At 37.3% G+C, this 24,823-nt stretch overlaps 1 protein-coding gene and 1 non-coding gene across 4 annotated transcripts in view; both read left to right on the top strand.

Moving 5' to 3' along the window:
* DLGAP1 (DLG associated protein 1) overlaps positions 1-24,823 on the top strand; it is a 629,180-nt gene that overhangs the window by 258,609 nt on the left and 345,748 nt on the right. The window lies entirely within an intron of this gene.
* Positions 6,849-6,950, top strand: LOC132240315 (U6 spliceosomal RNA). The gene has a single exon (XR_009454245.1). It is a non-coding gene; the product is annotated as a U6 spliceosomal RNA (small nuclear RNA).

Here is a 24,823-nt window from a genome sequence, read left to right as displayed (position 1 = left end):
AAAGGATAAGTTTGATAACACAAGTGGTCTTTATCTGGTGTTTTCAGAAAACTTCAGGTTGTGTTTGTTCAATTAGGCATTTATGAGTTCATTACCTTGGTGAACATAAAGTAGCTAAGAATGATACTTTAAAATGTTTTTAAAAAGTTCCTTGGGCCCTGAGGGAGAAGACATTTAGCATGATAATATAGGTGGCTGAACTATTTTTAAGTCATACATTAACTTTTAAAAATATTTGGCACTTGATTTGTCTTTCAAAATTAAGATTAAAATGAGTTTCTGGGGGCCATGCTAAAATTATAGAAAACTGATAACAGTGAGACTTTAGAATAAACTTATTTCTGTGATAAAGGATTCTCCCTTTTCTCCTTCCACCGCTTCCTTCAAAATAGAGCAGTCATTTTTATGAAATTTTAAGTGAGAGAAACTTGCTGAACCTTTTCAAGCCCTAGTAACTATATAATTAAGCAGTGTGTTTAGCTAGAGTATTAGAAGTAGAAAGAATCTTAAAAATTATATATCCATTCAACAATCTGACCCCCAGAAAAGTTACAGATGCATGAGGGGGTAAAGTCAAATACTTAGCCAAGTGTAGGCAGTAACAGAACTATATTTAGAATCCATATCTATTAGCTCCTAGTTCAAAGCTCTTTATTTTACATGAAGCATTCATGTCCCATCTACTGCATGCATGTTACCTGATGATTCTTTCAGACTTTACAAAGCATTAGTTGTGGGGAAAAAGATGAATTTCATTTATTTTCTTCAAAATAAACTATTCCAATAAATAAGGTTCTCTGCTCCTAAATAGGTTATTGTAAAAATGTTCTCCAATGCCTCTCCATCATTTTATGCCTTTCTTTTGAAAATATTGACATTGCTTCATTCCTTTTATCTCCAAAAACATCTTACTGGGTTAGTTGCTTATTGTGTTTATCAGAGTTAAGTTGTGAACTAAGACAATCTTTGCTATAAATAATCTGACTTTTATTAACTCTTTTGGCAAAGGAACTCCAAAGAGGGTGATTAATATCTAAATGTTGTTTCCTCCCAGTGTTGACAGATTTTTTTCTTATTAAGCAACTGATGTTGGGGGAAAATCATAGGAAATTACTAGAATTTCTATCCACTTAGTTTTCCATGTGTAAAGAACCTCTTTGCTTATTTATTTTGTCTCTGGCTAACATTAAAAGAAGGTCACTTTGATTTATGCATTAAAACACTTGTCAGAATTTTTAGATTTGCTTCTCTCTCTTTTTACCCCTTCATTATCCTCAGATGGCACTGCCTGAAGGTGACTTTTCTGATTTGAAAGTGTAAAGTTGGAGGTTTAAAATGAATTCATCTACTTTCTGGGGAAATGCGCTATATTCGTGGTCACAGGACATTTTAATATCTTATTTATCTCCTTACCAAAGTGTGATCTCTTAATTTCATTTTCCTCTTAGATAAACAGCTGCATCTTCTAGGGTTTGTATATATTTTCACCTTGGAGTGTGCATCAGAAACTGGCATTTACCAAACCCGGCTCTTTTTTTTTTTTTTTTTAATATGCCATCCAGTTTGCACAATCTTCCCTCTTCCTACAGTTTGTACTTTTCCTCTTCCCCATCCCATCTCAATCTCTGATAAAGTATGTCCATGATTATGCACCAGGTGGTCACGCTGTTTGTAGTGGGGGAGCAGGATTTTGAATACAAGCAGATTTACTCCAGAGGCCGAGTTCTGACCCCAGCACTGGTAACTTTGTCGCCATATGAAACTTGCTTACATTCCCTGGCCTCAGTCTTCTTGGCTGTCAATTCAAGGTGAAATAATATCTACCCACCTACCTCATGAGTTGAGAGAGTTCAATGAGTTAACACATGTAACTCATAACAGTAAAAACCTTAAAGACAATAGTGATGAAAATTTTGATGATGATGATGAATGTTGATTTCTAATATGATTCATACATTGACTAATTAGAAGAGATCACATCTAAGAGAAGCCAGTCTCCATCTATGAAAAAAAGGTTTCACCTTCCCAGTGGAGTCAGATTTCAGCTTAAAATGCAGTCAGGGCCTCTTGCCTTGTGGTTCTAAATTATCTGAGCTCAAGAGAATTGTTCTAAAGAAAAGGTCTGCAGAAAAACATGATTCTGAATGTCTACACAGAACCGCTGTTATCTGTTTAATATTCAATATCCATTGTACTGGGGCATGTAACACAGACAGGCATTACACGTGCCCTCAGTCTTCACAAGGTAGTTGAAGGAACCAAGAGATAATCAAAATGTAGACACAGGTATGTGGGCACATTCTTTATCTTCTGTGTGAAGAAATACTTCCCAATGGAGAAAAATATATGACCTTAAATCAACTGAAACTCTTGCAATACAGCTATCGGGGCTGCAATATACTTGGTAATAATGGGAATTTTGAATTACAAAGTTGACTTTCTCTCTGTAACATGAGTGGGTATTTGAATGGAGTTAGAGAAATCATAATGATAGCCTAAAAGTAAGAAGGCTATCCATTGCCCCTTACTCTTCTCCTGCAAGATAGCTCCAATGAGCAGACCCATTGGACCTATTACAGTATCAGAGAAAAACTTTTTGTAGTAAGGGACTTCGTAATAGTGTCATTATGATACATTCTGAAATAGTAATTACTAAGATAATGGGGCTATTAGAGGTAATTCTACCTTAGAATGTGGTGATTGCTTGGGCAATCTGAGATTTGGTTGTGTTTCAAATCATTAAATCAGGAAGCATTTTAAATAGAAAATGGACAATTGACCAGAAAAATTTAAACAATTATAAGATTTATCAGTTTATCTTTTCAATGTCCAATGTTATCATCTCTTTGTGGCAAAGTGTTTATATTAATATTCAATTGTCCCAAGGAAAGATTCAAATAGGAACCAGGGACTTCTCAATAATTTTGCTTTTCCAAGAAATATTTTTGTCAAGTATTTGTGTGTGTGTGTGTTTATAAACATACATACATGTGTATAGAGTAAAATTTTGTGTGTGTATATATGTGTGTATATATGTATATATTTATAAACATGCATACATGTGTATATAGTAATATCTAAAAGACAAAAATAATAATTTAGTCAATCCCACATTAGCTTTGATTATCTCTGATTTTTAAAAATCACATTACTCATAAATTATTAGGAGTCTCTGAAGAAGCATATCTTGTTTGAGTAGAGATGAGAATAAAGATTATGGCCTTAGAATAACACCTGTGTTGTTGTTGTTGTTGTTTTTATTGCTTAAAGTATTACAAAGGGTATTACATATGTGTCCTTTTTTCCCCCCCGCCCTTGACAGTTCCCTAGCCTCCCCATCCCCCAGTGTCTTATGTTGTTTTTTATGTAGGGTTAGTTTCTAATGATTTTTATGGTCACTAAAGTCTGAGAAACAGCGCTTTAATCCTCACTTTTCAAAAATTTTAAACCACATGACAGGTAGATTTCTGAGATACATGTATTAAAGTCTCTCAACATGATGTTTGACTCCGTACAATTATTACTTTTGCTTTACATATTTGAAAAGCTCTGTTGTTTTATGTTTATGATTTTTATATCTTTTTGTATTGAACCTTTTTATCTATATTGAAATATCTCTTTTAGTCCTGTTTAATATTCTTTGCCATGAATTCTATTTTACCTTATATTAATGTTTCTTTACTTCCTTTCTTCTTATTAGTCTGGTATATAGTTTTAAATCCACTTATTGCAATAACTCTCTGTGTCATTTAGTTTTAGATATGTTTGTTGCAAGCGGGCATTCTTTTGTTTCGATTTTTCTTATTTCACATGATGCAGGAGTCTCTACAGTATAAGCAGGGGATTTTATCCATTTGAATGTATTGTGATAGCTCATGTTTGAAATCATAATTTTATTTATATTTTCTTATATTGTTTTCATTTTTTTTTCCTAATGTTCAAGAATCTTATTTCTAGCCCTATAAGAGTTCTAGTATCTCTAGCTGGTCTGTCAGTATCTGTAACCTTCCCCAATTAAGATAAGATCATGAACATGTTTTTAACTTTCTTTTACAGCCTTCCTCACTCCCCATTCTTGTTTGATCCAGATTGAGATAATCTGGGATCTCAGTTCAGTATTATTATATTTTTACATTGTACATCAATTACAATTTTCTGTGTTTAACCTGTTACTTTATTCATCACTATTTTTTATAGTCAGTCTTCTTTTCCTTAGAAACATGTCTTGTTTTGCCAGGGTAAGGACCTATGCCTCTTTCAAGAAAATGACTAGGTTAGGTAGGCATAAAATTAAAGATACAAAAACAGTGTCCATTTGAATTTTGAGTATAGTCTTCCATTATATTCAGGGCTCTTGAAGAAAGAGATCCTATTGAATTGATTCTCTTTCTCTTCCTTTTAAGTCACCTGTCTGCTCTGCCTAGAAGCCCACAGGATAGTGGTTCTCAACCTTCCTAATGCCGCGACCCTTTAATACAGTTCCTCATGTTGTGGTGACCCCCAATTTCATTGTTACAAATTGAACATAATTAAAGCATAGTGATTAATCACAAAAACAATATGTAATTATATATGTGTTTTCTGATGGTCTTAGGCGACGCCTGTGAAAGGGTCGTTGGACCCCCAAAGGGGTCACGACCCACAGGTTGAGAACTGCTGCCATAGGAATTCATATTTATCCTTGCTTTCTGGAGTATCCGCAATTTGTGAGTCAAGTCTCTTCAATCACTCTTCCTGGCACTCACAGGATCCTTTTCACTCAAAAACTTAGGACTCCTAAGCTATGATATGGTAATTAAATTATTTGCTTTACATCCATTACCCTTTTTTATATAATCCAATAAAACAGATGCTGGAACTTGTGGAATTATTCCCAAGTCTCTTACCTTTTTTCCTGTGCTTTTGATCTCATTGTTCATGGATGTTGTGTTTGGGAGATTTCTTCCCCTTTCATCTTCCAGTTTATTAATACACTCACTACTCCTTATATCGCAGATATAAGATCTGACACATAGTATGTAATATTCAGCCAACCCATTGTAGTTTTTTTAAATATTTATGATTTACATTTCTAAGATCTCTGTTATTTGTCAATTCATGTATTTTTAGTGCATGTAGTACTCTAATTTGTATAAAGATAATATTCTCACTTACTATAGCCTTTTGTTAGCTCTTTTATACATGTTTTCTAAGGTAGTCTCCTTATAGTTGAGTGTTGTCTTTCTTTTGTTTTGATAGTATTGAATTTTAGGAGCTGTTCAGTTATCCTTGGTTCTCTGCTCATATTTATGTTTGCAGAAGTCTGGTTGCATCCCTAAGGATACAGGTCTGATTATAAGATCAGGTTTAGGGAAGCCGACTGAGCCTTGCTGCCAGTCAGTCTGCCAGGACCCTGCCTTCCAGGTAGCACTAGCCACCTGGGGCCTCTCATTTTCAGCTGTACTCTCTACTTTATGCTGAGGGCAACCGTGCTTATGTTGAACCCCTCAGGCACTGCAGAGGTAGCGCCCCAATTGACCAGCCTGGGAATTTCCTGCCTCTATTAACTCAGCAAGCCCAGCACCATTCTCATCTCTCCAGCTGTAGCTTTGGGGCTGTGATTTATCCTGCCTTACTTCTCTTTCAATCTGATCACTTTTGCTTCACATCTCTCAGAGATCTCTCAAATTAATTTTTCTGCTGATGGTGGTCTTTTCTCTCTTTTTGGTGATGTTTGTGACGGGTTAAAAAATATTGTTTCCATTGTTTCCCAGGGTTTGAAGCAAAAGAAACAGTAGATAAATGTGACAAGTTTACTATCAACATCCAGTTTCCTACCCACTCCTGACACACCTCACCAAATTATTTTAAAGGGCATATGTTTTAATTTTATAAATAGAATGATGTAAAAATCTATTTTTTTTATATTAAGGTTAGCAAGCTTTATTTTTTTCTCAGAAAATTATTTATTTAGAGATATCATACGTATCCCACCCCCAGCACCCAGTGGGAAAGAGGACACCCCAATTTCTCCAATAATAGTCTCAGTTCTAAGATTCAACAATCCACTTCTCTCTCTCTTTTTTTAATTCTTTATTGTTTAAAGTAATGGGGGAAGTGGAAGGAGAGATAATTTAAAATTCTTTTTCAACCTTTATTATTTATTTTATAAGGACTTCTCTGCTTATTCTGTTATTAGATACATCATCAAATTTAATATTAGCATCCATAAGGAAACCACAGAATAGGTTATAGGATAAAATGATTTAATTATGCCAAAAAAATAACATTAGGGAGTGACAAGTATTTACGATGCTTTAAAACTACTCTGTTGTGCTCGCTTTGGCAGCACATACACTGAGTGGCCAGATTATTATGACCACCTGACGTTTGTAGGCAAATTAGCTATAATTTCACGCTGAAGTTGCTAGAGGGCCAGATCATTAGAGATGTCTGAATAGCACAACATACTTAAGTATCGTTGCTGATCAAGTTCATCCTATCATGTTGACGGCGTACCCCAATGGAGATGGCTTCTTCCAACAAGACAATGCGCCATGCCACAGTGCTCGTATTGTGCAGGAGTGGTTTCAAGAACATGAGGGAGACTTTACCTTGCTTAGGTGGCACCCACAATCACCAGATCTCAATCCAATTGAGCATTTGTGGGACGAAGTTAAAAGAGCCATCAGGCACCTGGTTTCACAACCATCAAATCTCACAGAACTGGACAGTGCTATTCATCAGGCGTGGTGTCAGATTCCTCGCATCACCTTTCAACATCTCGTGGAGTCAATGCCAAGAAGAATCGTTGCAGTACTAAAGGCAAAAAGTGGCCCAACGAAGTACTGATGGGGTGGTCATAATAATCTGGCCACTCAGTGTATACTAACATTGGAATGATACAGAGAAGATTAGCATGGCCCCTGCGTAAGGATGACACACAGATCCGTGAAGCGCTCCATATTTTTAAAAAAACTACTCTGTCACCATTCATTCCCTACCATCCTCATTATTTTATTTTATTTTTATTTTTTTTATTATTGTCTAAAGTTTTACATATGTTTTCTTTTACCCCAATTTATCCCTCCCCCAGCCATTCCCACCTCATTGTTTTCTTACCACAAATATTTTAAAACCTAGAGTGTTAGCCACTGATTGTTACTTAATTGGTTTTTCTGACCTATTTCTTAGCTTTGATCTCAGAAAATGAGGAACTGTTTCATATCCATCATACTTAGGGAAATTGTTATGCAAAGATATATATCTTTCTAAGTGACTTTCTTCTAATTTCTTCGTACCGGAATCATATAATTTCCCAAGACTAGTATTATTTCAAAAATATGATAGATCATAAATGTATGATTGCTCCGAAGGTATTAAACAAGTCTGGCATTTAGCTATTGTAAATATTTTCACAGAAAGAAAATGTGAATATTCTGAAATATGAGACGCAGAGATTAATTTGCATGAAACACACTCACACATTCACAGGTTAGGACACCACCTGGAAAGCAAATGAAGAGATAAATTATTCAATATTACTTGTCCATTACAGACTTATCAATCCCCAACATATGGTTTTAAGTGTAATTTGTAATGCGAAGTGAGGGATCTCTGTGATATATTCAGGAAATATTTATTAGGTACCTGTTGTGAACCAAGTGCTTCAGATACTTTATCTCACCAGGAACTTAAAGATAAAATGCTTTTGCCATGTAAGAACTTACATGTATGCAAGATAACAATAATTATTATTTCTTAAACAGTCTTGTGGCAGGTGATATATCTATATCACATAGAATTCTCACATAAATATAATATGAATATAATATGAATATTATTAACCTCGAAAGGACATTAAAGTTCAGAAAGACTATGTAACCTACAAAGGCCACACAGTCAGAATGCTGCACTAAGTCTGTCTAACTCCAGAACTCGTGTTCTTGCTACTGAACAGCACTTCTTTCACATTCTGCTCTTCTAATAACAAGACAGACAACAAACTTGTAAGTCGCTTAGTTTCTAGGGTCTCTGTTTTCTTTCATGTACATAGTATGGAAGTTGGTTTGGATAGTTCCTCGAGTCCTTTTCAGCTCTCGGGTTTTGGGCATTTGACACGTTAACTGTTGTTTTACCAACACCCGGCACCGTTGTACAGTTATGATTTATACTTGTTGGTTTTCTGTAGTTATTTACCTGGAGCTATTGTATGAACTGTGGTCTACTCCCTGCAGAATAGGGATTCTTTTCAACTTGGAAGAAATAGATACTCTTCAAAGACAGACTGAAGGCTTACTTTGCCATCCTAAGAAGGATGTTGATTAAAACCCTTGAGGAAAATTTAATTCTAAAAGAGCCCACAATATGAGAGATTTGGGGTATTTTTCCTTCCTATTAATGCAGTATCTGTCATGGGGCCCTCCGGGTGACAAGTGCATAGTAGTACTATTCAAAACATCTTCAGAGAATATACATTTACACCTAAAGGATCAGAGAGCAAGTGAGAACCAGCAGGAGAAAGTTCTTCATCTACAAAACCAAGTGACAAAATCACCTGAGGGCAAATGGCCCAGAGCGTACCAGGGCGGCAGTCACACTTCCCATTGATCTCGTCCCAGTAATTCTCAAGTTGATTTCTGATTAAGAGGATTAAAGAGTTATAACTGACTTGTTTTAGTTTCTACAATACCCTTGCTTCAAAATAATCATGATGCATACAATTCACTTTTAAGGTTTATCTGCATGTAAAGATTTCACATAAAAATGAAAATTTTCCATATTTTAACTCCATTTTAACTATGCGATGCTACATGCCAGACTTTTCTGATCATTCCAGAAATAAGGTAGACAGAAAAATAGATTGGCTAAGATGTGGTCATATGGGACACCTTTGAATTTTGCTTGGCATAAAACACACACACACACACACACACACCAAAAAAAACACACACACACACACACACAAAACTACTGACTGGTGGACTGAAGGCAGCTGGCCGTAAAAGTAAACTCTTAACTGGAGTTTCAAGGACACAGGCTGTTTAAAGAAATAAAAGTCATATTGGTATGTGAAGAAAAGGGAAAGGAAAGAAGAAACATACATATAAGAACAGATAAGAGGCGAGTCTTCTCCACAGAGGGTGGTGGTGAGGAAAATGCCACAAAGTCTCCCAGTGTTCTTTGGCAAATATCTCAAGTACTACTTGATGTTTTTGTGCGGGTTTAGTAATGATCTCACACCTTCCCAAGATAAGAGACAAGTGATTTCATCTTCCCACTTCCCACTCAGGTTCATAGATTAAAGTAATAAATATTTAATGGGAGATAAATCAACACTTTAGGGCTCTGTGTGTTATCTTTTGTCTCTTTTCTGGAACTGGTGACAAGCAAGGCTATCCTGTGAGCATTAACCTGTGTAAAAATGTAGACACTAAAACATGGAATTGGCATTACTGAGATTTTAGAAACTGTGCAAGTTTCCATTGAATTAATACAGTGGGTAGAATTATATTAGCAATAATAAGACTTGGTTTTGTTTCCAGCTCTAAACTTTGCTAAAGCTATTTTAACCTATATAAAAGTTAGTTTCTTTTCAATAAAATGAGGGTTAAAATAATATAATACCTGCCCTACTTATACCTCACAAATATGCTCTGAAGATAGAATAGTATCTATAAATAAGTGAATTTGCATACTCTAAAACTCCATGCAAATCTAAAGAGTTATTATCTAAATATGTGTATAATATTAATGCTTGCTCTCCTGACTTGAAATGATATATTTTTTCTCCTAAAGTTTTCAATAAAAGAACTGAAAATAGCCTATTTGGCCTCAGCTGGGTAAAGCTGTGTGCTCACAGAGAAACAGGGCAATAAAGACCACATGGGAACTTGGCATTGGACCCACCTACTCAGGCACATGTGTGGAGAGCCAATTAGCATGCATTATTGTAATGGTTTACTTAACCATCTGTCTCCCCTGCTAGAACAGAGATAATGTCTGTTTTAGGAACTATTGCATCACTGGCACTAAGCATAGGATCTGGCATAGAGTAAGCCCTTCATAAAAATGAATAAACAAATGAAAGAAATGGATGGGTGGGTGAGTGCATGGAAGGATGAATGGATGGCAATTGTTTCCCAGAGCAATTATGGTCAGGAGAAAAGTCAAAACCCAGTCCAAGCCCATGGCTATGATAGGATATCCTAAAGGAGGCGACACAGTTAGCAGTCACTAGTGTGCCCCCAACTAGGCAATCCACATCTGGAGAGTCTGTCCTTGGGTAACATGCTAATGACAGAGACTGTCAGAAGCAAGGCAAGGGCTCAGACAGATTGGAGGTTATCAGAAATGAGACTAAGGCAGGTACCCGAGCTCCCAGAAGGGACTGTGATGCTTATCAGTTTACCAGAAAAGGTATTCCAAAGGGGACAGGGACAAAATCCCAGAGCCCGGAGGGAAGTCAGGTTTGGGCCAATCAAGAGCATAATTTTGAGAACAGGAGCATCATTCCAGGAGCACAGAGGCCCCAGACATGATCATCAGCATGAGTAGCATGGCAAGCAGAAGGGGGAGACCTGCAGCCATTCAGCCAGATTGACTTGGGCATTGGGTAGGATGAAGTTGGCATGAGAACAGAATCGGCAAGTGTGGCTGCACAGAGCCAAATATAGCCCCGTCGGTGGCTGACATCTACATGGCCTGCTCATCTACCCCACATGCATCAGGCTTTTCACACCGATCTGAGATGAAAGGTTATATATGGACTAATGGCTTGCAAAGGATAGAAACAGTTTTTAAAACTATATACAAGTAGTTCCCAGATTATAAAGCAAGACTTATACTAAAAAAAGGTGTTAATGATACAAACAGTGGCAAATGTTGGCAATTCTTTTACAGTCCCAAGGCAGCCTTTTACTCCTGCTTTTGCCTTGGCAACTAATATTCAGACTTTCCATAATTGTTGGCACTTACAGTCAAAATTGTCTCCACCCCTCCTCTGGTTTGGTGCAGGACGGACCCAGCACAGACCACAAGTTTATCAGGTCACAGTTTCCGGTTTGTCAGTCTACCCACGCTCTAGGATTTGTTTGAATGTTGAGGGAAGAAAAGAATAAAATGATCAAAATCTAGTTTAGATTATTATGCTGTGTGGGTGAGTGGGCACTGCTTGCCTAACAGGACTCCTCGAGATAAATGCTACTTGTGACCAAATAAAGATTTGGAAAACTGTATGCTTCATGCTTTGTCATGCTGTGAAAAACCCCAAGTACTTTAGAATCAATATGGTACAAGTAAGTATAAAAGGCAGAGTTTGAATTTCATTACTTTAAAATGTCAAGCATGGGCTCTGATGGTTTAGTTAGTATTTCCTCCTAAAGTTGAGCAGTTTTATTTCTTCAAAAACTAACACATTTCTTGAAAATGGCTGATTAAGAGTTTTTATATAGTCTCTGGTACGATAGAATTCACAATTTTTTATGTTTTACTTATTTTTTAATATCTATTCAAGTGAACATGGACTAGTTGGTATGGATAGTCTAATTCAAATAAAAGTTGTTGTTTCTCATTAAACATTATCAGCCTAAGGGGAGAAGCCATTTTGTGGATGATGAGCACATGGAAGGACCACATAGCAACTCTGTTATTGATTTGGGTGAAAATGGGTTGACCAGGGTTTCTTTCTCAGGGTAGAGTACGCCTTATGATCCTCATACAAATGGACTAAAAGTAAAAACATTGACATCCCCCCTAGCTATTGATACCTAAGTGGGCTTGGCTTCTAGAATATATATATTTTCTTTTGAAGTTATGTTTGGTACTTAAATAGTCATCATTTCATAAATAAGATCTAGTCTGTTTCTTGTATCCATTTTATTGCTATTGGCTACTGTGCATAAGACTTGATTATGATGCAAGCTAACACAATTTTGTATTATAACTAAGAAGTCTCATTATATGCACCTCAGTAATATTTATAAAATGGCTTTACAAATAAAAATGTTTCAATAATCTGCAACTCCTTATCACATTATTATCCACAAGCAGATGAACATGCTAATTTTGCATACATTATGATAAAGTAAGCTATTTTCTTACTCTAAATGACTGCTTAAGCATGTCCTTTAAAGACAGGACATTCTTATAGAAGAGCTTAGAAACAGTTATATTAACAATGTAAATGTCTTTTTCTGCTTTGTTTCAGGGGAAGGGTAAGGAAGATTTTACTTTAATTTTCTTCTGGAAATCAAACATTGGAGGAACTTAATAGAATAGTCTGGAAAACATGCTTTCTTATAATTCTATAACAGAAACCCCTTGTTCCAAGATTAGGCACCTAGAGGCAAAGAATAAGGGTCTTTAGAATCTCAATTTGGTTTTATTTAATCTTACATTCAAAGTTGGTCACACCTGTTGAAATTCTGGCCTTCAGGGCCAGCTTAGTTTAGAGGGCAAAGATAAAGGCACTGTTGTCCCCAGATTTGACCTGCAGACCCATATATCCACATATCTCCATCTGAATGTGCTCCAGGTACATCAAACTCAGCATCTTCAAGTAAAAACTTTCTATCAACTCCTTATCCTCTGAAACTAGATAGTCCAAATTCACTCTTTACTGTTGATATCAGGTCATTTAATAAGAGATTTATTTTAGTTTTTCAAGAGACATTTATGAAGAATACTTCAGGCACTGTGCTAAATACTAGCTAGAGATGCAAAGAGATAATGCCCTGATACACAGAATTAAGCATTTTCTTTTCTTGGATCCCAGCCTGGTGCACAGAACTATAGTTTAACAATTTATGATTGTTCATTGATATGCATGATTTCTCATGAGACTATGAGCCCCCAGGCATATTTTTAACTGTATTTTTAAATATTCTAAGGATTATTTAATCAGCATTTATTGCATGTTAAGATGATATGGAAAGTCATCCAGTTATTCTAGGAACAGCAGTTCTGTTAAATCACTCATTACCATATTCACCCCAAATGCTCCTATTCACCTCTGGTCTATAATTCGGTAAATACTATTATTGAGATTTGGGCAGTAGATCATATGCAATTATTAGAAGCTCTTCCAATAAGTCAACAATTGTACAACCATAAGGAGTAAATTTTACCAAAAGTATCTATATGTGATTTTGTTCATTAAAATTTGAAAATAATGAGCTTTTAGGTCAATTTTATTCTGGTTAGCACCTTTGTTTAATTGGCAGGTAAATTCAAGAAGGAAACAGACAGTTTCATGGAATCTTCCAGTTTTAGTGCTGTAAGGTAAATTCAGCTCCCGTGAGATCACTAATATCCTTAGCAATTGTTTGAAGTAATGTCTGGTTTACATATATAAAAATAAGGTTTAAAAGATTTCAAATAACATTAAAAGAGTAACCTTTTAAACAAATAATGTCAAATGGTAAAATATTATCCATAGCATAATCAAGAACAAATTCTAGTTAACATTAAATTAATAAATTAAATGGTAGGGATGATGCAGTAATAAGATCATGATTAAAAAAAATTATGATGTAGTATATCTGCTAGAAACTCAAAATTTGAATAACTTTAGAAATTGGAAGCTAATGATCAGTAATTGTTGAAACATTCCAAGGAGTTAACAGGTCCTTTTTTCTTTTATGTTGGACACATATGAAAGTATTTTTTTTTTCAAAAGGAGGAGACCCTTATGGTAAGGAGAGACTAAGGTACCTGAATGAGAAAGGCACTTACGTCAGTTAGAGATAAGAGTGGCTAGTCTTGGAACCCTGTTGCCCACTAGGTCAGACCATCCCTAGGCAGAGGAGAAAAGGTAATATGGACTTGAGAAATCAATTTGGGTTAAATATAACTTGTCTTCAGTCATCATTTATGAATATACTTGTTTCATTGGTACTGGTATTTGTTGGTGCTTGTTTTGTGTGTGTGCGTTTGTTTTTTGTTTTGTTTGTGAGCAGGGGAGGCGTTAGCAAGCAGTGTTTCAGAACCTGCCCAAAGATAAGGCTCACGAAGACCACTGTGCAAATGCAGATTATCAGAATTCTGTTTCTACTCTTCGTTGTACCTGAGGTCAAGCTTGGGGATTTGTATTTTTACCAAGTGTTTCTGTTCTTTTTCATATGGGGAAATGTCTACTTGCTTAATTGTGTGCTGATTGATTCCCCGGTTCAAAATACAGGTATGTAATGATGGTCTTTGTGGCTTTCTACTATTGGAGGTCACATCCATCTTCCGGGAGGCTCTAAACTGTATTTAGACAGAGCTCATTGACTGTGGGGTGACCGACTATGAATATCCTCAAAACCAGATATTAGATGAAGTGATTGACCTCTGTAGGAAAGACAATCAGACTTGAATAGATGCTGTAAAAGAAATATCATTTGTCCTTTACGCTTTGTCCTTGTCTCTTATTAAAAACTTCTTGTCCTTTGATCTTAAAAGTTTTTGAAGGATTTTTGATTTGCCAGAGGTGAACTTTGCATTTCTTCTCATTTCTCATTCCCTTGTCCTTATATTCCGCCCTTTCATTGATGATGCCCTCTGTTTTGTGAATTATCTTTGCACTTTCTGTATTTAGTACACAGCATAGAGCAAATACACTATATTACTTAGTTTATGTTTAGAACTAATTTTAAGTGATCTTTTAAATGTACATGACATTCATCATTCTTCATTATTTACTGCTAAGACAATGTTCTCAATTTCCCCTACTTAGTTCTCATTTTCTAACACTTGAAAAAATAATAAATGAATAACTGACCACCAGTTTCTGATTCAGCTTTTTTTCCTCTCAATACATTTTTTCCTGAGATTTGCTAGTCCTGTTGCTCATCGGAAAGATACACACAAAGGGGAAAAAATTGCTTCTGTGTCTGTGGATATTATAAATCAAAGTAGTGGTCCATGAAAGCTTAGTGTACTTGGCTGCTCGAATTTATTAATTAGAGCTAGGGATGAGAAAGTATAAAATAGAAAATGTGCCTGTCTTTCCAAGATTATCTACAGAGATGAGATGCAAAAAATAAGACATAGGTTACATCTAAACTGATAAAAAAAAAAGATATAGGTTATATCTAAATCTTTTGAAATCTTTCACACAGAGAATATTCTCCACTTGAGGATTTTATGTGGTTGAGTTAAATATGACATATGTTTGGTTGGAGGTTTTTAGTATAAATGAATGTTAGTTTCAGCAGAATAAAAGGGGAGAACTTCCTAAGAACCATTATTAAATAAATATTGTTATGGTTCATACATTTCTGCCTTGACAGATTTTTGTTTCAATGTCATAAAATTGGTGATTAATTTCAGGCTTATCATTTTATGTTTCTTTTTATTGAATTTATTGGGGTGAAAAAATATATAGTTTTTGAGTACAGTTCTATAATACATCACTTGCATATTGTATGGTATGTTTACCATCCAAAGTCAACTCTCTTTCCATCACTGTTTAGCCTCCCTTTATCCTCTTCTACCTCCCCCCACTTCCCTTTCCTCTTATAGTCTCCATACTGTTGTCTGTCTATGAGGGCTATTTTTTTTACTTAATCCCTTCAACTTTTATACCCAGGCCCCCAAACCCTAAGGACTATAGTCTGTTTCTATTTTGTTAATTTTGTTCATTAGATTCCACATATAAGTAAAATCAGATGATGTTTGTCTTTCTCTCACTGGCTTATTTGACATAGCATAATACTCTCCAGGTCCACCCATGCTGTTGGAAGGGTACGATTTCCATCTTTTTCCATTGTGTAAATGTACCACAGGTTTTTTTATCCAGTCCTGTAAGGATGAGCACCGGGGCTGCTTCCAAAACTTGGCTATTGTAAATAATGCTGCAATGAACATATAAGTGCGTATATTCTTTCGAATGTGTTTTGGGTTTCTCTGGATATATCCTCAGAAGTGGAATCGCTGGGTCATAAGGCAGTTTCATATTTAATTTTTTGACGTAACGCCATACTACTTTCCACAGTGGCTGTACCAATCTGCCTTCCCACCAACAATTCACAAGGGTTCCCTTTTCTCTGCATTCTCACCAACACTAATTTGTTGATTTATCAAGGATAGCCATTCTGACAGGGTGAGGTGACATCTCATTGTGGTTTAATTTGCATTTCTCTGATGATTAGTGACATTGAGCATCTTTTCATGTGTCTATTAGCCATCGGTATGTCCTCTGTGGAGAAGTGTCTATTCAAATCATTTGCCCATACTTTAATTGGTTTGTTTGTCATTTTGGTGTTGTGTTTTATCAGTTCTTTCTAAATTTTGTATACTAACCCCTTATCAGATGTATCATTGGCAAATATCTTCTCCCATTCAGTGGTTGTCTCTTCATTTTGTTGATGGTTTCTTTGCTGTGCAAATCTTTTTAGTTTGATGTAGTCTTGGTTTATTTTTCCTTTTGTTTCCCTTGCCCAAGGAGATATATTAGAAAAAATGTTGCTATGAGAAATGTGGGAAACTTTACCTCCTATGATTTCTTCTAAGATTTTATGACTTTGAGTCTAACATTTAAGTCTTTAATCTATTCTGAGGTGGGTGTATGGTGTAAGAAGGTGATCTAGTTTCATTTTTTGCATGTACCTATCCAATTTTCCCAACACCATTTATTGATTAGACTGTCTTTACCCCATTGTATGTTTTGCCTCCTTTGTCAAATATTAATTGACCATAAAGACATAGGATTCTCTATTCTGTTCCATTGATCTGTATGTCTGTTTTTATGCCAATACCATGCTGTTTTGAGTACTATGGCCTTGTAGTATACAGGATTTTATATCCTTGATTAAATTTATTCCTAGGTATTTTTTATGCAATTGTAAATGGGATTTTTTTCTTAGTTTCCCTTTGATAGTTCATTATTGGTATATATACTGTAAATGCAACTGTTTCTGGATATTTATTTTGTATCCTGGTACTTTCCTGAATTCATTTATCAGTTCTGATAGTTTCCTGGTGGAATCTTTAGGGTTCTCTTTATACAATATCACATATTCTGCAAATAATGACAGTTTTTTTTCTTCCTTTCTAATTTGGATGCCTTTCATTTCTTCTTGTCTGATTGCTGTGGCCAGTTGTTAGGCCAATGATGGCTGTAGCTGTACTGAACATGTACAGTACTGAACATGTACACAATTTTCTGTCTTGTCATTCTCTAACCCAGCGGTTCTCAACCTGTGGGTCACGACCCCTCTGGGGGTCAAACCACCCTTTCACAGGGGTCGCCTAAGACCATTGGAAAACACATATAATTGCATATTGTTTTTGTGATTAATCACTATGCTTTAATTATGTTCAATTTGTAACAATGAAAACACATCCTGCATATCAGATATTTACATTACGATTCATAACAGTAGCAAAATTACAGTTATGAAGTAGCAACGAAAATAATTTTATGGTTGGGGGTCACCACAACATGAGGAACTGTATTAAAGGGTCGCAGCATTAGGAAGGTTGAGAACCATTACTCTAAACAATGCAGTATGACAACTATTTACATAGCATTTACATTGTATTCGGTATTATAAATAATCTAATAATTATTTAAAATATGGGCAGATGTGCAAATATTATATCATCCTATATAATAAAAGGCTAATATGCAAATAGACCGAATGGTGGAATGACCGGTCGCTATGATGCACACTGGCCACCAGGGGGAAGACGCTCAATGCAGGAGCTGCCCCCTGGTGGTCAGTGTGCTCCCACAAGGGGAGCGCTGCTCAGCCAGAAGCACTGAGCCGGGCTCATGGCTGACAAGTGCAGCGGTGGTGGCGGGAGCCTCTCCCACCTCCGTGGTGGCACTAAGGATGTCCGACTGCTGGCTGGAGTGGGCCTAAGCCAGGGGTGGGCAAACTTTTTGACTCAAGGGCCACAATGGGTTCTTAAACTGGACCGGAGGGCCAGAACAAAAGCATGGATGGAGTGTTTGTGTGAACTAATATAAATTCAAAGTAAACATCATTACATAAAAGGGTACAGTCTTTTATTTCAATAGTTTTATTCATTTCAAACGGGCCGGATCCGGCCTGCGGGCCGTAGTTTGCCCACGGCTGGCCTAAGCCATCAGTTGGACATCCCTCGAGGGCTCCTGGACTGTGAGAGGGTGCAGGTGGGCACAGACCAGGCTGAAGGACGCCCCCATACCCGAGTGCACGAATTTCATTCACCGGGCCCCTAGTTTTATATAAGGGACTTGAACATCCACAGATTTTGGTATCCACAGGCCATCCTGGAACCAATCCTGCACAGCTACCTAGGGATGACTATAATACATATAAATGAAAGTTAAACTTACTGACTATGTATATCAATTGAAACAATGGACACAACTCTTTTTTCACTAGTTGGCCATTTTTACATAGCATAGACTCGGCATCCATACATCCATATTAATAATATACATTATAAAATTTCTGTAGCCACAAGAAATTGCAATATAGTTTTCAAATTGACTCTAAAATGATAATTTCATATCCCTCTGACATGTTGAATACCTTGTTGCTATTTTTCTCAACTTTTTCTCCTCTGTTCTGTAGCACAACTTTGCCTTCTGGTATTTTAGTGCCAGCAAAGAATTCTGTAAGCAAATAGTTTGTGGCACTATAAAATATGGAATCTCTAAGTAATGAACTGACAGAAATTGTGTTTTCAATTTACAGAATTATCAAAGAGGTTCTATCATGCAAATATAATGTCATGTCAATTTTTCTATGTGAACAAAGAAAACCGTTGCTAGAGTTTTAAGGATAGAATATACTGAAGAGAAGGTAAAGAGGAAAATAGACACATACATTTTCCTTTTGTATTATTAAATTCCTTTGTTGAGCTTTATTTATTTGGATACTGAATTTTGTTCTGAATATTTCTCTTTCTCATTCTTAAGCATGAGAACTTTATAACTTCCCCTTTTCCTCCACTTCAACTCCTGGGAAATTTTTTTAACCACAGCTGAATGAGTGGTAGACAGCTGGGACTTGAAATGTATAAACTGTATTGAGAGAGCAAACCAAGTAAACACACTGTGTGAATGTGACCATCTTAAACCTCTCTGGTAAAGAGGTGTGGACTGAGGCAAACAACGTGTTTTCTGGTAAAGAATCTATGAGGTGACATCCAGTACTTTCTAAGAGTTCCTGACAAAGAAACACTGATTTGGAAATTAGGAATATTCTACCCCAGTTAAATGGGCTGTAAAAATCAGGGGAGGACCCACTCTAGCAAATTTTTTATGTAATCACGTTAGAACTCAGTGTCTTCATTTCAAAAGTGAGGATCTGAGTTAAATGCTCTGCAGTATCCTTCCAAGTGGCTGTGTTTCTAGACCAGTTCTTATGTTCTCCTCACACCTGCTTTGGGTTTTAACATATCTGGTTTTGAAGATGCTTAAACTGATGACCAGCTGAGTTCCTTTTAACATTACCTCATATCAGGGTTTCTAATCCACTTAATAAAAAAATAAATTTAAAGCTGTCATAGAAAACTGCTATAAAGGTATCTGGCCTATTTTTTCCATAACTGAAAAATAAAATAAACCATAATCTTTCCAAATGTTTGGTACTTTTAGGTTTTCTAGGTAATATTTGTCATAGAAGTGGACATGATTTGTAAATATTGTCCACATTAAATCTGTTGTCACCAAAATTAGACTGATCGTGTACTTAAGAATTTTCAAAACAGAACTAAGTGCTGTATTTTAGAATCAGATTAGCCAGTGGACTGCGATCCATTTGGAAAGAGGTGATCCCTTGATGGTTAAGACAAAGAAAATCAAATCCTTAGCCAGAAACCATTAGCAAGCGATACAGTGTCAAATGAGTAGGTTGCCTCCTGGCAGCATGAAAGCTTTTTAAGTGTATGAGTTACAATTTCCTCTTGTTCTCAGATTAACATATGTATTTCGGAACTTTTATTTTAAAGTTTTATTCCACATTTTAGTTAGTTTACTTGGTATGTCAGGATTCTTTTTTTCTTTATTGATTAAGGTATTACATGTGTCCTTATCCCCCTATTGTCCCCCCATACCCTCCCCCATACCCTCCCCCACTCATTCCCTCACCCCCCCCCCCTAGTGTCTGTTTCCATTGTTTAGGCTATTATACATGCATACAAGTCCTTTGGTTGATCTCTCCCCTTTACCCCTACCCTCCCCTACCTTCCCTCTGAGGTTTGACAGTCTGATCAATGCTTCTCTGTCTCTGGATCTGTTTTTGTTCATCAGTTTATGTTGTTCATTATATTCCACAAATGAGTAAGATCATGTGATATTTATCTTTCTCTGACTGACTTATTTCGCTTAGAAGTATTGGGGATCTGTACAAAAATTATTTAATCTTAACAGGATGAAATCGGTGAGTCATAGTGAAAATTTATGCATTTAAATTTAAGCATTTTTGTTATACTATCATAGTAGTTAAATATAACTTATTATGTATCTTTAAAGTATTTAATCAGATAAATCTTCAGGGGCTGCAATGCTTATATCCTCAGTGTTAGAATCTACTGTAGTTTGAAGACCACTGAGAAAACAAGGTGAAGCATCTGAAATTACTAGGCAAGTCTCTGTATAGAACAGATTTATTGCAAGCATCTAATTTTTTTAATCCTCACCCAAAGATATATTTTTATTGATTTTTAGAGAGCAGGTGGAGAGAGAGAAACAATGAATTTAATTCACCCCATATACAATAATACCCCATATATACCTCAACTGGGGGTGGAACCCACAACCTAGTTATGTGCCCTAACCAGGAATTGAAGCTGTCACCTTTTTGGTATATGGGACAATGCTCCAACCAACTAAACCACCCAATGAGAGCCCAAGCATCTAATTCGTAGAACTTTTTTTGTAATGTGGATGTCAAGTAAAGTAGGGGGTATCATCTAACACAAGAATGCATAATGTTGGGAAAATGTCATTGTAATTAAATTGCTGGCTGCAAGGGTGAGCAGGTCCAAACACTCAGAGGAAGAGGTGCCAGATTCTTGGATTTAGTGGAATAGGTTGTACTCAGAAACGACCTTCACAAAGAACTTTAGATGATGATTATGACTATTGAAGGGCTCCAAGCAGGAGGAGTTGTTAATTTTGGAAAAATTCACTCAGTGATGCTTTTTACTTCCCTCTGCTGCTTCACACAAGACTAATTGTTTCTTTCTTTCCTAAAAGACATTAAATTTGCTATCAAACTCTTCTTACATAGTGGAATGATCACTATTTCACAGTGATTTGGGTGGTGCCCTCACTTTTTGAACTTTTGTCCTTAAATCAGAGCTCCTTTTGAAACCTTCCCTTCTACTTTTTCACCAAGGCTTAATAAATCCAGAATCTGAATAATTAAATGATTAAAGCAATGACTAATTTACAATACAGTTATCTGGGATGTAAGTTAATTTTGTTTTGTTTTGTTTTTTCATTTAAACTAGAAGCCCAGTACACGAAAATCGTGCAAGGTGGGGGGCGGGGGGACTCTCTCAGCCCAACCTGCACCCTCTCCAATATGGGAGCCCTCAGGGGATGTCCTACTGATGGCTTAGGCCCGCTCCCTGTGGTTCTCTGCTCTCTGTAGGGCCTGCCTGCTCAACGCTGCAGCAACCGGCAAGCAGGCCCTCCTGTCTGCTCTCTGCGGGGCCTGCTTGCCGGCTCGCCACCAGTGGGACTGGAGGACTCCTGGGGGTGGGTCCAGCTGCACAGCCTGCCTGCCGCTCACCCGGCGAGGCTGAGGGGACTGGCGCCACCATCTTTGTGATGGAGTGACAGCCAATTTGCAAATTCCCTCTTTATTACATAGGATTCCTTCTAATGATCTTTAAATTCATTGCTCACCATTCTTCCCTCCTAATAACAACTTATTCATTCAACATATATTTGCCAAATGTTCTTTATGTGCAAATTATATGTCAATGACTCTCTTCAATTATTAAACCTGCCAGTTTTACTGGATGCTGTAATTGGCCAAGGCATTAGGGCCAAGGTATTTAAACACTGCTGCGAGTGTTGGCAGCTGATGGCTCTAAGCTGTATCCCTTCTGGTGGATTGCCTTTGCTTGAAGGGAGCTGTCTCACTCAAGGTTATGCCTCATCCCCATGGCAACCCACACCCAATGACCAGTCAGTGAAGGGGGTACAAAAGCCCAGCCTCCTCGCCTCAATTTGGGACAATTCTGAGAGGCCACCCCAGCTCCAGAGTTCAGTATTTTCCTCCACCCCACCCTCCTTTCCTTACCACTTTAGCTGTGCTTTTCCCCGGGGTTCCCCACTGAACTTTCTGCTCAGATCTCTATCTGAGAGTCTGTCCCCAGGAAACCCAACCTAAGGTACACTAAGCCATAGCTCATCGCCTGTCAGAGCCATTCTTCACTGTTCCCTCTACTGTGTCCACCATCTCTGTTAGCATCCAGTGCAGCACTGTATTTTTTGTTACCAACATGCCCATTGCTTATTAGATGCTGGCCAGCAAAAAAAAGTGTTGTTTTCCCCCAAAATTTTGCATGTGAGTGATTCTCAGTGTCCAGATTATGCTTAGAGCAGTGGTTCTCAACCTTCTGGCCCTTTAAATACAGTTCCTCATGTTGTGACCCAACCATAAAATTATTTTCGTTGCTACTTCATAACTGTAATGTCGCTACTGTTATGAATCGTAATGTAAATGTCTGATATGCAGGATGGCCTTAGGCGACCCCTGTGAAAGGGTCGTTCGACCGCCAAAGGGGTCGTGACCCACAGGTTGAGAACCGCTGGCTTAGAGAGCGTGATCAATCTGGTGGTTGTGCTAGTTTCTTTTGAAAAGCAACTGAGTCATCAACTGGTCCAGCAGAGTATTTTCAGTGGATTCCTCTACTGACCCAGCTTTCTCACATAGCACACATTAAGTCAAGCACATCAAACTCACAGCGGGCCGGCCACATGCCTTTGACATACTTGGTTAAGTTAGTGTAATTGTAGCTTGTTTCACCAACCAGGACAGCCAACATTGAGAACTAGCAAACTATTTCACCTGAGTGTCTGTTTATAATGCAGATGAATTATTTTGTCTCATGCCTCAGCCTTTGCACCTTATAATTTTCCCCAGCTATCTAACGTAGAGTATTCCTGTGAAACCTTTGTAAACCAAAATGGCATAGAGACAAAAAAGCAATTGCCAGACCTGGGAAATTCGGTCCAGATTTTTTTTTTTTTTTAGTGTTCCCAGACTCAGAAAACCTACCAAATCATACCAATAACACATTAAACTTAAGAGAACATTAATATATAGTTAGAACAGAAATGATATGAAAAATACACAGCCTGTAATAAAGTAGAAATGGTACATGTAGAGCCTAGTTTCACTTAGCAAAAGTGGGAAAACAATGAGCACACTGGAAGGCTGAGAGGTGGTGATGATGGGGTTGGGCCAACTCATCAGTGGTTGGGGTAGTAGGAGCTACAGGAGAGTGGGGTGTAAGAAAAGAGAAAGGAGTTCTCTCTGGACATCTTGTTGTCCTCTGAATTCATCCGGGCAGGCAGGTCACTAATGTCCAACGTTGACATTTGTTGTTTTACCGAGGCTGATGTGGAAGCCTTGAAATGTGGCAGTGTGCTTGACTGCTTAGCCTCGCGCATTTTCCTGTTACACAATTTTTGGTGGGCACTCAAAACGTTCTGCAAACCTGCTCTAAACCGAGGTGCCCTTTCGAAAGTCATACTTTCCTGCAGGTAGGGCAGCGCTGTCCATCACAGCGAAAATCTCACACACGTGCTTCATGTTCAGTTCCTGGGCAACTTTCACTTTTGGCCCATCTGCTCTTTGTGTTTGATTTCGATTTCTGTATTTCCTCTTACGATTGCATCCGTTTGTGTGCCACTTCTTTGTCATGAGGTGCCAAAACCTCTTCAACATCATCTTCAAGATAAAGCAGAGACGCCCACAGACACTGTTGGAAGCGGAGGGGCTTGATGATGAGATGCTGAGCATAGTTCCTGCGGAAGGAGCTTGCAGGGCCTCTCTCCCTGCTCAGGGTGCACGCTGCCTCTGTGACCGCTCACTGCCGAACAAATGCTCATTGCTGTTTTTTGCTTATCACCTTTTTCCATAAAAGTGAAAATTCTCTCCAGATGTGTTTTAGTTAGCGAACACAGGTGATAATGTAGATCTTTCATAAGAATGAAGTGGCGTAAAGGGAACTTTCAAAAAGTAGAGGCTACCTGTGCTTAAATTCAGGCTGGTTAGGAGGACCACTCTTTGCTTCATGTGTGACCTCTGGTTACACTGGGGTTCCAGAAACATTTTACTGATGTTTTTTGTATGTATTTGAAAAAAATGAATAAGATCAAGCACTTTTTCTATGGTGGAAAATTAAATACTTTGTTCTAATGTTTGTTAGAAATCATTCTAATAATTATTTCCTTAATACAAGCAAAACCCATAATGCCCAATCCAACTCCATAGAAGTAATTTGCTAGCAAAATGAGCAAACATGTCAACATATACAGCTTGCTGCTGGCCTATCTTAATTGACAGAACAAAAATACCAAAATTTAGCCCATTACCTGGGTCGGCACTTTCTCACCCCTACAGAGTATGTGCAAGTAGGTCAAAGAGCTTTTTTGCTAAGGCCAAGCTGGGCTCAGATTCCTTTCCAAACTGGGCTCCTGGCCATCCCTAACAGTTGATTAGAATTGGCCAAAATGGAAGCTTATTTATAGTCATGGACTGGATTCTCTAGGGTTAACAGGTGCTTTCAAGACTATGCATGCCTCTGAAATTAAACACACCGTTTTATTTGGATATATCTGTATATTTTTCCAGGGGAGACTGCCGTGCTTTTAATCCATGAAAGGGTCATGGTAAGGAAT

This window comes from Myotis daubentonii, chromosome 8 (assembly GCF_963259705.1).
Source record: "Myotis daubentonii chromosome 8, mMyoDau2.1, whole genome shotgun sequence".
NCBI lineage: Eukaryota > Metazoa > Chordata > Mammalia > Chiroptera > Vespertilionidae > Myotis > Myotis daubentonii.
The sequence above is the reverse complement of the archived record's forward strand: the minus strand, read 5'-3'. Positions and strand labels throughout refer to the sequence as shown.